The 14,709-nt window shown below is 32.6% G+C and overlaps 1 pseudogene across 1 annotated transcript in view; it reads right to left on the reverse strand.

Moving 5' to 3' along the window:
- LOC143244816 (twitchin-like) overlaps positions 1-14,709 on the reverse strand; it is a 296,421-nt pseudogene that overhangs the window by 109,230 nt on the left and 172,482 nt on the right. Inside the window, exons 66-74 of the transcript XR_013025339.1 lie at positions 14,283-14,585; positions 10,905-11,186; positions 10,222-10,521; positions 6,289-6,591; positions 5,727-6,008; positions 5,414-5,590; positions 3,972-4,094; positions 2,916-3,215; positions 2,404-2,685 (exon numbers count right to left, since the gene is read on the reverse strand). The product of XR_013025339.1 is annotated as a twitchin-like (transcript). The remainder of the gene's footprint in view (positions 1-2,403; positions 2,686-2,915; positions 3,216-3,971; positions 4,095-5,413; positions 5,591-5,726; positions 6,009-6,288; positions 6,592-10,221; positions 10,522-10,904; positions 11,187-14,282; positions 14,586-14,709) is intronic.

Here is a 14,709-nt window from a genome sequence, read left to right on the forward strand (position 1 = left end):
AACATTTTTTTGCAAGCCAAAAGTCTTGCACTTTTAATATCCCCGAATCATCAAGGTTGAACTGCAACTTGCATGTAAACATCAGGCGACAACTCTGCATGAATAAGAGTGTGACACTCATGATACACGTGACTCCATCTAACCAATTTTACCAAACTATCATTTCAAGTATAAACAAAAAACAGTGGATTTACAAGGGGAAAATTCATGACTAAAAGACCAGTGGCAAAGGTGTTCTATTTGTACTGATTGACTATCACTGAGTAAAGGCAAATGGAGCATGCAAAAAGGAAGTGACCTGCCAAGATAATCTAAATCTCCTCACCAAGGACATGACAAATGCCAGGCATGAAGATGGAGGGTAGAAAGAATTGGATGAATTTCTGTCTACCAAAGATAATATAAAAGGAATGGAGTAAGAAAAGAAGGGAAGGAAGAGGTACTTTGAAGTCAAATTAGATGAGGAAACCATGGTGTTGGCCAGTAGGAAAATATTAGAAGGACTTGACATACAGTGGTATGGATGATCAAAATCACCCACAGAAGAAGTTGGATAAGAGGATAAATACAAAGATACCATTTGGGCACATTGTCAATTATAGCACATGGATGAGGAACTGGAGACCAAAAACGATGTAATGTGGTATTGAAGAAAGTGGAAAATGCAACCAGGTGAGGAGCACCTGACAGGGAACATAACTACTGGAAACCTGATATCAAGAGACTACACCATGGGATAAATTGTGTCTGGTCTCTAAAGATGATCTGCCTGAGGTTGAAAGCACTCACAACAAGATATGCAAGAAGATGTGTTGCAAGTATGTGCCCAAAAAAGGAGATCCAAGGTTTGACCTCTAAAGGAAAGAGAACGAATGCTCCCTGGTAATTAATATAAACTACCACCAAAGAGTTGTCAGAATGGATTATGACAAGTCAATTCCTTACAAAGAACGAACATGATCCAAATCACATTGTAAAGCCAGAAGCTCCAAGATGTTGAGATGGTACGACCTCTCGCCTGTAGACCATTGTCGTGATTGACCCACACCCAACCATGAAGGAACACATTTGTGAATAGATGCAAACCTGAACAAGATGCAGAAAACAGTACACTCAATGATGTGTAAGTCTTGTTCAATGACCATTGCAGATTGTCAATGAGGGAAGGTGAAAGAGTAATGAGAGAATCCAAGAGATCTTAAGTAAGATTACACTGGTCATGCAGAGTCCATAGAAGAAACCAAATGTGTGCCAGACCTCAGGAAATCAGTACTACCATAGCAGCTCATGTCCTCAAATGCAACAGAATCTTGTGAGCTGGAAGAGAAAAAAAAAAGCAATTATGTAGAGAATGGAGAGCTCTATTGCAAAGTCAAAGGTTCATTCAGACTGAGGTGGATGTTGAAAACAAAAATAACCAAGTAATAATCCAACTTATTTGGGTTGTTTCTGTCAGAAGCAAATAAGTGTGTTGTGAATGAATCCACTTTAAAATGAGCTTATAAAAAACAGTCTTCTATGTTGTGGTGTAGATGCAGCCTCTGAGCATTCATAAGTCAAGCAAATGCTGTGACCACTAAACCAATGACATACAGAGCCAAAGCAAACCCAAAGAGGGCACAAAACAATTATTTGATGGACAAGCCAAAAATAACATATGTGACTGATAAGAAACACAAATATGGAGGTAAGCATTCAAACATCTATCATTGATATTCACAGTCCTGGAGAAAAGAAACACCTTGGTGTGAAAAGAATTCCATGGTAAAATGGAAAAGTTCCAAAAACCAGTTGAGGTGGAACAGACTGATCATGGGATGTCAGACTCCAGTCTTCCTGGGTATCACAAACAACCTAAAGTAAAAACCTAGAGAATGATGTTTAACAGGCTCAACAGCTCTCTAAGACAGAAGATAACATATCATCTTGGACAAATGTTGACTGGTGTTAAGATTTCAAAGTAACTTAAATGATATGGGCAAGGGAGACAATGGGGAGAGGAGAAGTAAATGAATGAAATGTCCTTTGGACAGAAATTCTGAAAAGGTAACAAACTTTGAAATTTATGATGGAATAATGAAGAAATGGAAAAAAACCAACAAAGTTATCACATAAAACTAAAGAAATAAACTGTATCAAAAAACATTTCCACTATGTATGAAATTTTTTTAAAAAAATGCTTAAATACAGCATAATAAAAAATGTTGTCTGCATTAAACAACTGCCTAATGAAAAGTAATAATTTGGTAGGATTGAATAGAGGGAGACACACATGTACTCAGAGCAATAAAATAAATAAATGTATATATATATATATATACACACACACACACATATATACATACATACATACATATTCATATATGAATTACAGAACAAGCTTATATTATTGGTATTACTCACCAAGGACTACTACATCCACTTGAGCTTCATCCTTTCCATGTTCATTGACTGCAATGATAGTGTAAGTTCCACAATCATCCCGTCTGGCCTGACGTACAGAAAGTTTAGTGTTATTTGGTTCATTTATCACTTTAACACGGTCTGAGGATGTTACATTTCTGTTTCTTAGTTTCCAAGTCACTTCTGGTGCTGGTTCACCAACTACATTCACATCAAAATTGAAGGATTGTCCTGCTTTGATTCGAACTTTATAAAGACCAGTTCGATCAATCTTAGGTGGCACTATAAAAAACAAAGAACATAGTTTTAATTATTACTTAAAGCTTAATAAAGATAGATAAAAGATATATTTAAAAAGGGGAATGTAGTATCTATAATTTTTAATTTAAAACTTGTTATTAAATAAAAGCTCAAGAACTGATGAATTTCTACATTTTAAGTTGGAGAGAAATGTGCAATGGAAATGAAGTTTTATTAAGAGTACATAGAGAAGGAAATCCCAAATCACTTACATCGTCTTGGTTTTGTAACAACAGGAACACTTGCTTCACTAGGTGCACCTGGACCAGCCTTATTAACAGCACGAACACGAAACTCGTATGGCTGACCTTGCATCAAATCTGGAACAGTGGCATTAGTTTGTGTTGCTGGAACTTCCAGGGCTTTTTCCCAGTCACCAAACTTGTCTTTCTTTTCTATAACATAGCCAGTAACAGGTGACCCTCCATCATTTTCTGGTGGTGTCCACTTGATATCCACATGGTCTTTGTCCCAGTCTGTCACTTCTGGCTTTCCTGGTTGACTTGGTTCATCTATAAATAAGAAGAAAAATACAAATATATTATAAAAGTACTAAAACAGAACACTTAAAACATCCAACTAAAAAAAAAATGTATATTTTCTAATAGATAAAAAACAAAAATAAAAAAATGTCAAAATAACAATAAAACTTACTTAAAACACAATAACACACAATACAAAAATATCTGAGAAACTTTTACCTAAAAACTTGCTCTAACACAATTTGGAATGAATATTATAAAGATTTAACGTTTTCGATTGAATTTTCTAGCAGTTATATCACTATAATGCCAACATAAGCTGTTAAATATTTTAATTCTTAGGACAAGTCACTTAATTCTTAAGCATTTGGATTGTTATGTTTAGTTAAATAATGTTTAAATATTTGACTATTTCATACTTATATTGTCCTAATAATCTCTTCTCTTCCAACATTGCAGTTGGTCTAATTTAATACATGCATGAATAATGTGTAGAAATAAATAAAATTATTGTACGTACCTTAATGAAGTGAATCTTTAATAATATACTAATTGTGTTGTATTCCTTGAATGAATGCCTAATATTTTAAATATTCTATATTTATCATAAGATTAATTTACCACATTGTCTAAATGAGTTATTAAACAATTTAATTCCTCAATATTGTATGAAATGTACACTGTTATCACATTAAAGTTAATTGTTCTTTGTTGATTGATTTTAATAAATACAAAAAAACCAACAAACTTATAAAATCATAACTACAGATGCTTCACTACACATACCATAGGGATTCTTTGCTGTAATGGCTTTTTCTGTTTCTAAAGGCTCAGATTCACCTTCTTTATTCAAAGCCCTAACTCTGAACTTGTAATCCTTGCCTGGTGTAAGACCCATTACATCCATACCTAAAATGTAAGGCATATGACATAGACACTACAAAATCTCACCTTTAACTTAATTATTTTTTCCTTTATTATGTTTGTCTGTATGTCATACATTTATTTTTCCAGATACATATACTGCAAAGCTTAAGTGCAATAAATAAAAACGTTTTGTTACATTATGCCAGAATTACAATATTAGATAATATTGTTGAATTAAAAAATTATTTTAACTTGCCAGTTTAAGTTTGATGTGCTTCCTTATGTGTGGTTATTGTTTTGCAAAACCTCATTTCATATAAAACACAGTGACCATAGGGTTACTTAAAAGGTAAATAGAATCTCAACAAGGTAGTTTCATATAAAGAAAAGGAAGTTTTGTAAAGTAACAATTAAAATGATTGTCATTAAGTTCATATTATATTAAAAAAAATTATTATCCAGTTACTTCGCACTAACACTCATTCCTGTATTCTTTTCTGACCTGAAAGTAACTGTGTACAGAAAATTCAAAGATTTTTTCCTATAGCTAATTATAAATACAGATTAACTTGCATACCAATTGTAAGCAATAAAAACATGTAATACAATTTGAATGAACTTATTTATAACAACCCTCTGTTATCTTCCATCCAGTTACCCTTTTATTCAAATTGCTAAATTATCCCCCACTCCTACAGAGATAATTGTTTTACCAGACTCTTTTGTGGCACCTTGTGAAATGCTTTCTAAAAATCCAGATAAACAAAATCTACATCCTTACCCTCATCAACGAAAGCAGTAACTTTTTCAAAGACTGTAAAAGATATGTAAAGAAAGATTTTTTCCTTACTGAAACCATACTGACTATCCAGTAAAACTCTGTACTTTAAAGTATACTATAATGATAATTTCAAACTTTCCAATAAAATTTCTACATATGTACAGTTTTAGAAAAGAGTTATTCAGAGTTACAGTCAAGTACAACCTGGCTGTATCAAGTAAATACAAATTTTAGACAATTAAACTGAACAGGAAAGACCAATAATGATATGCCACAGGACAAGACTAAATCTGTATGAGGAAAATCAAAATTGTGTTGTCACAGTATTTTCAATACTACCTCTCCTGTGAGTTTAAGGAAACTAGATTTATGTGTTAATATAAAGTGTACTTAAGACTTAAATATATTCGTTGTTTTTTAACAGTTATTTGATTACTTTTTTAGCCAAAAATCCTAGTATACATTCAATGTCTCATTTTGAAACTAAGCCAGATTCTGCAACACAATTTAAAGAAATATTTTTAATAAAAAAAAAACCAACAAAAAAACATCTAACATCTTATGTGGCTTGTTTGGTTACCTGGTTCCTTTGTCTTTCCAACAGGAACCCAGACACCAGAATCAGAATCCATCTTTTCTACTTCATAGCCTTCTAATGGCACACCACCATCGTCTTTAGGTCGTTTCCACTTCAATTTGCAGCCTTCTTTGTGAACATCAGAAACTTCAAGAGGCCCTTCAGGAGAAGTTGGTTTGTCTATAGCAAATAAAAATAATTAATATTCTAATGAATAAATCAAATTATCTAAAACGTTTTTATCACAAGCAATAACTAATAGAATTAAACATTTTACTTTCAAAAGAATATGATACTACCAACCTTTAATACTTACCAACAACTGTAACCTGAACAACTGCAGAATCTTTTCCTGAACTATTAACAGCCAGAATAGTGTATTCTCCACTGTCAGCTCGAGTAGTACGACGAACAGTCAGCTTAGTATTGTAGTCTACATTTTCAATTTCTCTATGATTATCAGGCTTAAGAAGGTCACCATTTTGACTCCAAGAAACCGTTGGAGGTGGCTCACCAGAGACACTGACATCAAATTTGATTGGAAGTCCTGCTTTAATAGTTATATCTTTCAATTTTTTTCGGTCAATGCTTGGAGCCACTAAAAACAAGAAATGGATACACTATTGTGAGAAACTTAAAGAATTAAATATTTTAGTGCTGATGTAGTTATGCAGTAAACTAAAAGTACTGGAAAAATAAGGCTACACTTAAAAAATCAGAGTGGATAGACATTGTCTACAATTAAGTGAATTTTTAAAATTCACTTTGTTTCTTTGGCAAAACAATTTATACCTTCTTTCATCTTAATCAAAATATTTCTTTTTTCATTTTACAGCAACACAATCATCTTATATTAGCATAGTCTAAGAAAAACTTACACAAGCGAGGTTTTGCAATAACTGGTTTTGAAGCTTTACTAGGTTCTCCAGGTCCAGCCTTATTAACTGCAATCACACGAAACTCATACTCTTTTCCTTCTTCCAAGAAAGGAGCAGTTCCTTTACACTGATCTCCAGGTATTTCAGCAGCTTTCTCCCACATATGACTGCCTTTCTTTTTCTTTTCAATGATATAACGAGAAATGGGAGCACCACCATCTCTATCTGGAGGCTTCCACTTCAGATCAACATGGTCTTTGTTCCAATCTGTTGCTTCAGGGCACCCTGGTTCTCCAGGAGGATCTGGTATTATAAACAATTTAAAAACAATTTTTTTTTCTTTTCTTGCTTCTGATTTTCTTAATACAGAATCAACAATTACTCTAGACTCTGATAGAGTTATATAGGTTTCAATAGTATGATTTATTTTGAAACCCACAGTCTACAGAAACTTCCATTATTAAGTGCAAATTATATTCCCAGTTTGCAATCAAACTTCTTGAAGTCAAGCATAGTCACCATAGGTAAATGTATGAATAATATACAAAAAGTAAATGTAATATCATCCAAAATAAATTTCAGAAAGTGAAAGTGATCAGGGCTCTTCTGTCTTATCCATGATATACAATTACCATATAAATTCAAAGCTATTAAATACTGAGATATAACTGGACATTTTACTGCAGTAAGTGATCTGTCTAAATAAATTGGAAACTCAAACAATGAACTCATAAATGGTAAACTTCACCTTTAAAATAATTTTTATATCTAAAATAATTATTTTTTAAACCTTTCTTGATTTTCTTAGGTTAACTCCTATAGTATAACATACAATTGATATATGAAAAATTTGCTCACACAAAGTAATACAGTCTAGTAACAACTACCTCTGCTTTGTATCAATTTTGATTAAATATTTTATTGTTTTATGGGAACTGTATGCTTAAAAAGAAATGTTCTCTTCTTTCATTCCAGAAAGTGTTTTGAAGATTTTTATTCTTCCAGATTTGCCACTAGTTTTAGTTTTAATATTCAGATTAACAGGAAACAAGTTAATTTAGATTAATAAACATCTTATATAAAATTGCTATTAAGTTATATTAGTTCTATAGTCTTAATGAATATTTTAGAAGGGAATATTATAATGGTAAATATGTGTGTATATATAAACAATCTTTTGCCAAATTCAAATTATCAAAGAATATACACATAAAAGAATATCATTGAACTACTCACACACACACTTTCAAAAAATTCAAAAGTCTAATTTCAGCCAATAATTTTAAAATTGAAAACATTAAACTGATGTAAGTACACACTGTACTCATTTCATCAGATTTAAGGTTTATTGCTTAGAGTAATATACTTGGATCAATAAGAAAATACAAACTTGTTAATTACACTGCACAACAAAGTCTTTGCTTCTTGAACACTGTTGGGTGTTCCTTATAGATTTTTGGCTGCTGATCACGAAAATCACATCCAAATTTGCCCATCATGTACAATTTCATCGAAATCTTCAGTTTTATCATGTTTTTTTCATATATTTTTGTCCAAAAGTTTTCGTTTCTGTAAAAGACCTATGAACAATGTTTTGTGCAGTCTGGGCATATCCAGGCATGAAATCAGGCCAGGTTGGAAGCTGTTCTGTGGAAGTATGCAGCCCGGGCAGGCTGGAACCAGGTTGACACTGTCTCAGCAGGCAATAAAAGTGGCTTGCATACACAGATGCTGCTCATTGGATTAATATGGGCCTTATAGTGTGTACATATTGTTTCAGAAAATAGCATTGCCTCAGTAACACTGTAACAAGTTAGATGTTATAGACGTTTTACAGGATGATTGGTGTCTGTCAATATGTCTCCTCAATGTCGTAACAGCTGCGATACATTCTGCTATATTTTTGGCGAGTATACGCTTCTTCATCAGAGACGCTCAATGACTGCTTTTGTGAAGAAAGCATATCATCTGTACTTCGGCTGTAAAATTGGTGATCAAGACCAGGAATGGGTGCCTCACATTTCTTGTGTGACATGTGCTGTCTGTCTGAGAGCTTTGCTCAGAGGCACTCGAAAGACAATGCCATTTGCTGTCCCAATGATATGGCGAGAACAGAAAGACCATGTGACGGACTGTTACTTCTGTTTGACTAATGTGTCTGGTTTCTCTGCCAAACACAAGAAGTCAATTGAATACCCTAATCTGCCTTCAGCAATGAGACCTGTGCTACATGACGACAGTCTTCCAATTCCAAAACCACCAGAGGAATGAACCTTAGACGAACCAGATGAAGAAACTGCAATGCAGGAAACTGGCAGTGACATTGATCCAGATTTTGAAACGTGCTCCTCAAGCAATCCACATCTCATAACACAACCAGAATTACACGATCTGGTCAGAGATTTGGGTCTGTCAAAAGCAAAAGCCGAATTGCTGGGTTCGAGACTGCAGCAATGGTGTTTGCTGTCACCAGATATGAAAATTTCTGTTTTTCAAAGCTGCCATAATGATATAACCAAATTCTTTGCACAAGTTGACAGTCTCTGTTTCTGTGTTGACATCGAAGGATTGTTCTCTGCTTTGGGTTGTGACCATGACCCGCAAGAGTGGCGTCTCTTTATTGATTCATCAATGTTAAGCCTCAAAGCTGTTCTGTTACACAATGATAACATTCACCTTTCAATACCTGTTGGCTATGCAACACACGTCAAAGAAAACTATGAGAACATGGAAATGTTGCTGAAGCACATCCAGTACAACAAGTACAACTGGAATATCTGTGGAGGTCTGAAAGTCGTTTCTCTATTACTGGGACTGCTGCTTGGCTTTTCAGTTTGCCAAAGAGTCACATTATTGTAGACAGAGCTAGCCACTCCATAAAAAGTTAGTTCTAGGACAGAAAAATGTGGCGCATGAACCGCTTGTCGACCCAGCAAAGATTTTTTTTGTCTCCTATTCATATAAAATTGGGACTTATGAAGAATTTCGTGAAAGCAATGAACAAAAAAGGCAAAGGTTTTTGTTATTTAAGACAGATGTTCTCAAGAATAACTGAGGCCAAGATCAAAGATGCCATTTTTGTTGGACCTCAGATCTGACATGTTATGAGTAACAAGCAATTCAAACATCTGTCAGTTGGGTCAGAAAAGACTGTCTGGAAAGCCTTCAAAGACGTTTTTGACAATGTTCTTGGCAATCACAGAGCCCCACATTACACTCAGCTGGAAGACAAACTTCTAAAAGCATACAAAACAATGAAGTGCAACATGTCACTCAAGATTCATTTCCTCCTCTCACACTTGGACATCTTCCACACAAATCTCAGAGCTGTTAGTGATGATGCTTGCTGACTACTGTTGGACTCTGCAATGTGATGCACCAGACATTGAATACAAACGAAAATCAGGCACAAAACACTTTTAATTATATTGAACTTAATAGCATATTAGAAACATAAACGCAATTAAATATGTTATTGCAGGTAAACAGTTAACTGTTTATTTATCAGAGTTCCTATGTGATGAAGCAAAACCAAAACTATATTTGTGCATACCCACCAGGTACCTGTCACAATCAGGAAAAACTTTCCAGGAAGCAAAACTTTTCACACAACTTGTTGTGCAGTGTCATTATGGAAACCAAGTTACAGTCACAGAGTTCAGAAGAATGATTTAATTATTGAGAAACTTTATGTTGTACCCTTACTGATCACATTTTGCAGACAGTTGACAGTTATAACTTAAGGCTTTTTCAATTATGTAGGCAAGAGAACTTTGAAACTTTCAAGATTTTCTTTTAAGTTGCAATTTAATTCATAATTTCAATCATAAAGTAAACAGTTTTACCTATTCAATTTCTGTAATCTCTAATAAAAACATGAATATGGTACATTCTAATCCAATTACAAATATAATGAGTACTTTTCTAGCTCACCATAAGGATCTTTGGGAACAATAGGAGAAATCGTCTCCAATGGTTCTGATTCTCCCTCCTTGTTGACAGCTTTTACTCTGAATTGGTGAGGTTTTCCTGGAGTTAGCCCTGTCACTTCCATTTCAGGAACATGGCTCTTACCCACAGGTACCCAGGATCCAGTTTCTGGGTCAAGTTTTTCTATCAAATAGTGATCGATGGGTTCACCTCCATCATCTTTTGGTTTGTTCCATTTTAATTTACATCCATTTTTGTTGATGTCACTGACTTCCAAGGGTCCTTCTGGTTTACATGGTTTAGCTAAAAGGAGTAATTAATTAAATAACCTCATGAAATTAGTTGTCAATTATTTTCAACTTAGTTTTGAATACATTTTCTTAAAATAATAATATCTCTGAATGCTTAACTAACAATTTATATCTGTTCAGTATCTGAATAAAATAACGTTTTCATAAAGACCTTTTAATCTGTAACACACACACTTCTATCTGCCCTATCTACACATCAATATACATATTTATATATTAAAATTCTTTAGGGAAAGTCTTAAAATTAATTTTGACTAAATAGCACATTCCATAATCAGTTATATGAGTGAATAACATAAATTATGTAACTTTACAGAAAGCATAGAAGCTTAAAGTTCTTAATATAAAACTACATTAGTGTAAAATTAAGCATACCCAATACTGTTACTTCCACTTCAGCTTCATCTTGGCCATACTGGTTAACTGCTATTACATGATAAATTCCAGAGTCCTTCCTTTGGGATTTGTCACAGATCAGCTTACTGTTATATGGGACATTTGTAATAGTCATATTTGGTCCTTCTGTCACAGGCTTGTCCTTTAGTTTCCAAGTAACAGTTGGAGGAGGTTCTCCAATAATCTTCACATCAAAGTCAAATGGTTGACCAGCCTTGACAGTTACTGGTCTCAAAGAACGACGTTCAATTCTTGGAGGCACTAAAGGGAGATAAAAGTGTTACAAATCAATGTACCTCTTGCTGTGATTAACCAATGTGATAAATGTTAACCCCATCACTGCAAATGGGATATATATTTCTCAAGGCCCTGGAAAATATACGTTTAAGCTGTGGTAAATGGGTTAAACGATAAGAAAATTGTTTAGTTAAACAGTTTTATAAAAAAGAAAGTCTTAGTACACAACATCAAATTTCATGTATGTTTTGCTTATTATAAATATCTATTCAAAAGTCTACATATTCATTGTGTAACAAGTGGCAGAAAAACTAATATAAAATAAAAAATTGTTTTATAATATGAAGTCAAACATAAACAAACTAAAAACTAAAATAACCACAAACATACGTGAAACATTTATAAATGATTGACTTCTAAAATATTAAAAACATATTAGCATAAGTTCAATATATGATATATATTTGATAAAAAATAATACTACCACATACACATGATAAAAATAGCTGCTATAACTCAGCTACTGATGACAAATAATGCATTTTTAAAGACATTATACAAATGACTTTGTTTACAAGCAAGTCAGCCATGAGCAAATCACATTTATAAGCAACACAGATCTGACCATATATAATGCCTCACTGCTATTGACAAGCTGAATTCATTGTAAATTTTGATTAAAATGTTTATTTCCTGCTCATGCATTCAATTCCATATACCCCCATCAACATGCTTAAAGTTCAGTTCAATGGAGTTATTCCACTTGATATTTAAATTTACACTACACTGCTAATTGATGATGCTTAAAATTAACAGAACATTGTAAATTCATAAATAAATACACTAAAAAACACCATCTCTTTTGGTTTACACTACAAAAATAATTTTATTTGAGATTGAGCTTGGCTCATAAATTCCCTTGATGTATCAATGCTTCTCAACATGTCATCTTTGGGATGAGATCACAAGATCATTGCACTGTTTATACTTTCTATTCAATGATGTGATACCTTAATTCAGACTTGTTTTTTGCATATGTAGATTAATCTAAAAAAATCCTACACAATATTTTGCCAGACTAACAATGTTTAGAACTGCTAATGGTGAAATTGTATTTTATTTTAATTGTTTCTAAACAACCAATGTGACTTTAAATGGGGACTTCAGTGAATAAATATAAAACGACAGAAAGGAAACAAGCAAATGGTTTTACTTGTTTAATTCTGCTTAAAAATCCTGTGGAATTTTTACTATATATTTTGTTCTTTTAAAAATGCAAAGCAATTAGAGATATAGGTAGTTATATGTTGACCTACACAAGTTACATAGCTGCTTATCTATAACTGTTATTAATTCTGTAAATCTAAAGAAAATGCATAAAAGCTCAGAGCCATGTTAACTCAGAAGTATTAACATTTTCTCTTAGTGTTTAAAGATAAGTTGTTGTTGTTTTTAATTTTACCTTTTACCAACTCATGAAACTTATCAGTAAGATAATTATTTCATAAGGACCTTCTTGAAATAATTATTTAGTGTTATTATCATAATTGGTTTTATTTATCTCTACACTTTGTTGACATTTATTTGCTTAGCAAATCACAATATTCTAATTTTTTAAATTTTATTTCTGTTTTTTATAATCTGGGAACAAACGTTTTACTACACTATAACATTCTGGCCTACTTTATATCTCTAAATTTGTGCATATTTATTTTCAATTTCTTTTATAATATCTTAATTTTGATAACTTTTAAAACCACACATAAAATCTAACTCTTTATTTATTATTTCAATTTTATAAGCATTTAATACAACATTTGGTTTATTTACAATTCTCTAAGTATTTCTTGAATGAAACAGGCAAAAGATCCAACTTATGTTAATTACTTTCTATCTGTTTTTAAATTTTCAGATTTTTTATGCAATTTCATTTTGCACTTATGAATCTCTTCCACATTTCTTATTAGTTATACTTTTTTTCACATTATGTCCATTCCACTCTTTATATTTTTTTGAAAATATAGGCAGTAAACTTTATTTTCTTGTTTAGCAATAGCGTTTCTTTTCAGTTGAGTGAGTGTGTGTGTTATTATAGCAAATCCACATTAGGCTATCTGCTGAGTCTACTGAGGGGAATTGAACCCCTGATTTTAGCATTGTAAATCAGTAAACTTACTGCTGTACTAGCGAGGGACATTTTCTGTTAAATAAAAAATCTTCAAACTCCATTGTTCTGCCTTCTGTAAAACACATTTTACCTTCTCCCCTTTGATGATACAACCTACTTCTATAAACTTTTATGTAATTTTACTTCATTACACTTCACTAAGAAACTTAATTGTAATAAGTAATTCCTCCTTTGTCTTATAAAATCTATTGTGTACTACACTTTACTGTTAAAATCAGGATTAAAATTTTTCTTGAAATTTATAATTTTACACAGGCTTCCAAGAAGAATTTTTTTAAAAATAAAATCATTTAATCAAATCCACTTATTTAATGTTTCTATGTTTTTAAACTTTCAATTATCAAGCATTATTAAAATAAATAGATGACCTAAAACTAGTAAAGTGAGTTTCGTAGCACTGCTTTATAGACTGGAAGAGGTAGAGAGGTCATTTGGTTTGTTTTGAATTTGACATGAAACTACATAAACACTGTCTGCACAAGCTTTTCTTAAGTTAGCAATGAATTACCAGATGGAAGGAACCTAGTTATCACCAACATCATAAACTCTTGGGCTAATCTTTTATCAACAAATAGTAGGACTAATCATCACATTATAGCTCATGTGGAAAAAAACTGAATTTGTGTAAGACCTGTTCTGAAAAAAAGCAACTTAACCCATTAGCAAGTTCATTACTGGCAAATAAAACTTGCTTATAAGTGGAACATATTGCAATTCACAAAGGAATGTGTCAAAATAGTCATTTCTGGAACTGCTTCAGCTTGTTTTCTGTTTTAAATTGTGTTTTCTTTCTTAGCTGAATCTACTTTTTGTAACTATGCTATAATAAGAATTATCTAATTGTATATAGGATTTTATATATTTCATACACTGTCCATAAAATTGTTATATATATATATATATTTGAAGCTGATGGAAAAACAGTGTCTTACATTTTCTGGGCTTGGCAGTAATTGGTTTTGTCATTTCACTTGGCTCACCAGGACCTGCAGCATTAACAGCCCGAACTCGGAACTGGTAAGTATCACCAGCTATCAGATCTGGGACACGACCCTCACAAACATTGCCATCAATTGTTGCTGCTTTTACCCAGCGGGTTTCAAATTTTTCTTTCCTTTCAATGACATAACCTTTAATTGGTGCACCACCATCTTTGACTGGTGGAGTCCACTTCAGATCCACATGATCTTTGTCCCAATCCTTAACTTCAGGGGTTCCAGGTTGACCTGGTGGGTCTTTGTTAAATAAATAAAAAGACTGTTATGAACATTTTTTAAAGAAACATATATTTTGGTTACAAAAAAGCAGTTTAATTTTCAAGACAGATTAAAAAAATTATACATTCAAAACATAATGCTC

The sequence above is a fragment of the Tachypleus tridentatus genome, chromosome 2 (genome assembly GCF_004210375.1).
Source record: "Tachypleus tridentatus isolate NWPU-2018 chromosome 2, ASM421037v1, whole genome shotgun sequence".
Taxonomy (NCBI): domain Eukaryota; kingdom Metazoa; phylum Arthropoda; class Merostomata; order Xiphosura; family Limulidae; genus Tachypleus; species Tachypleus tridentatus.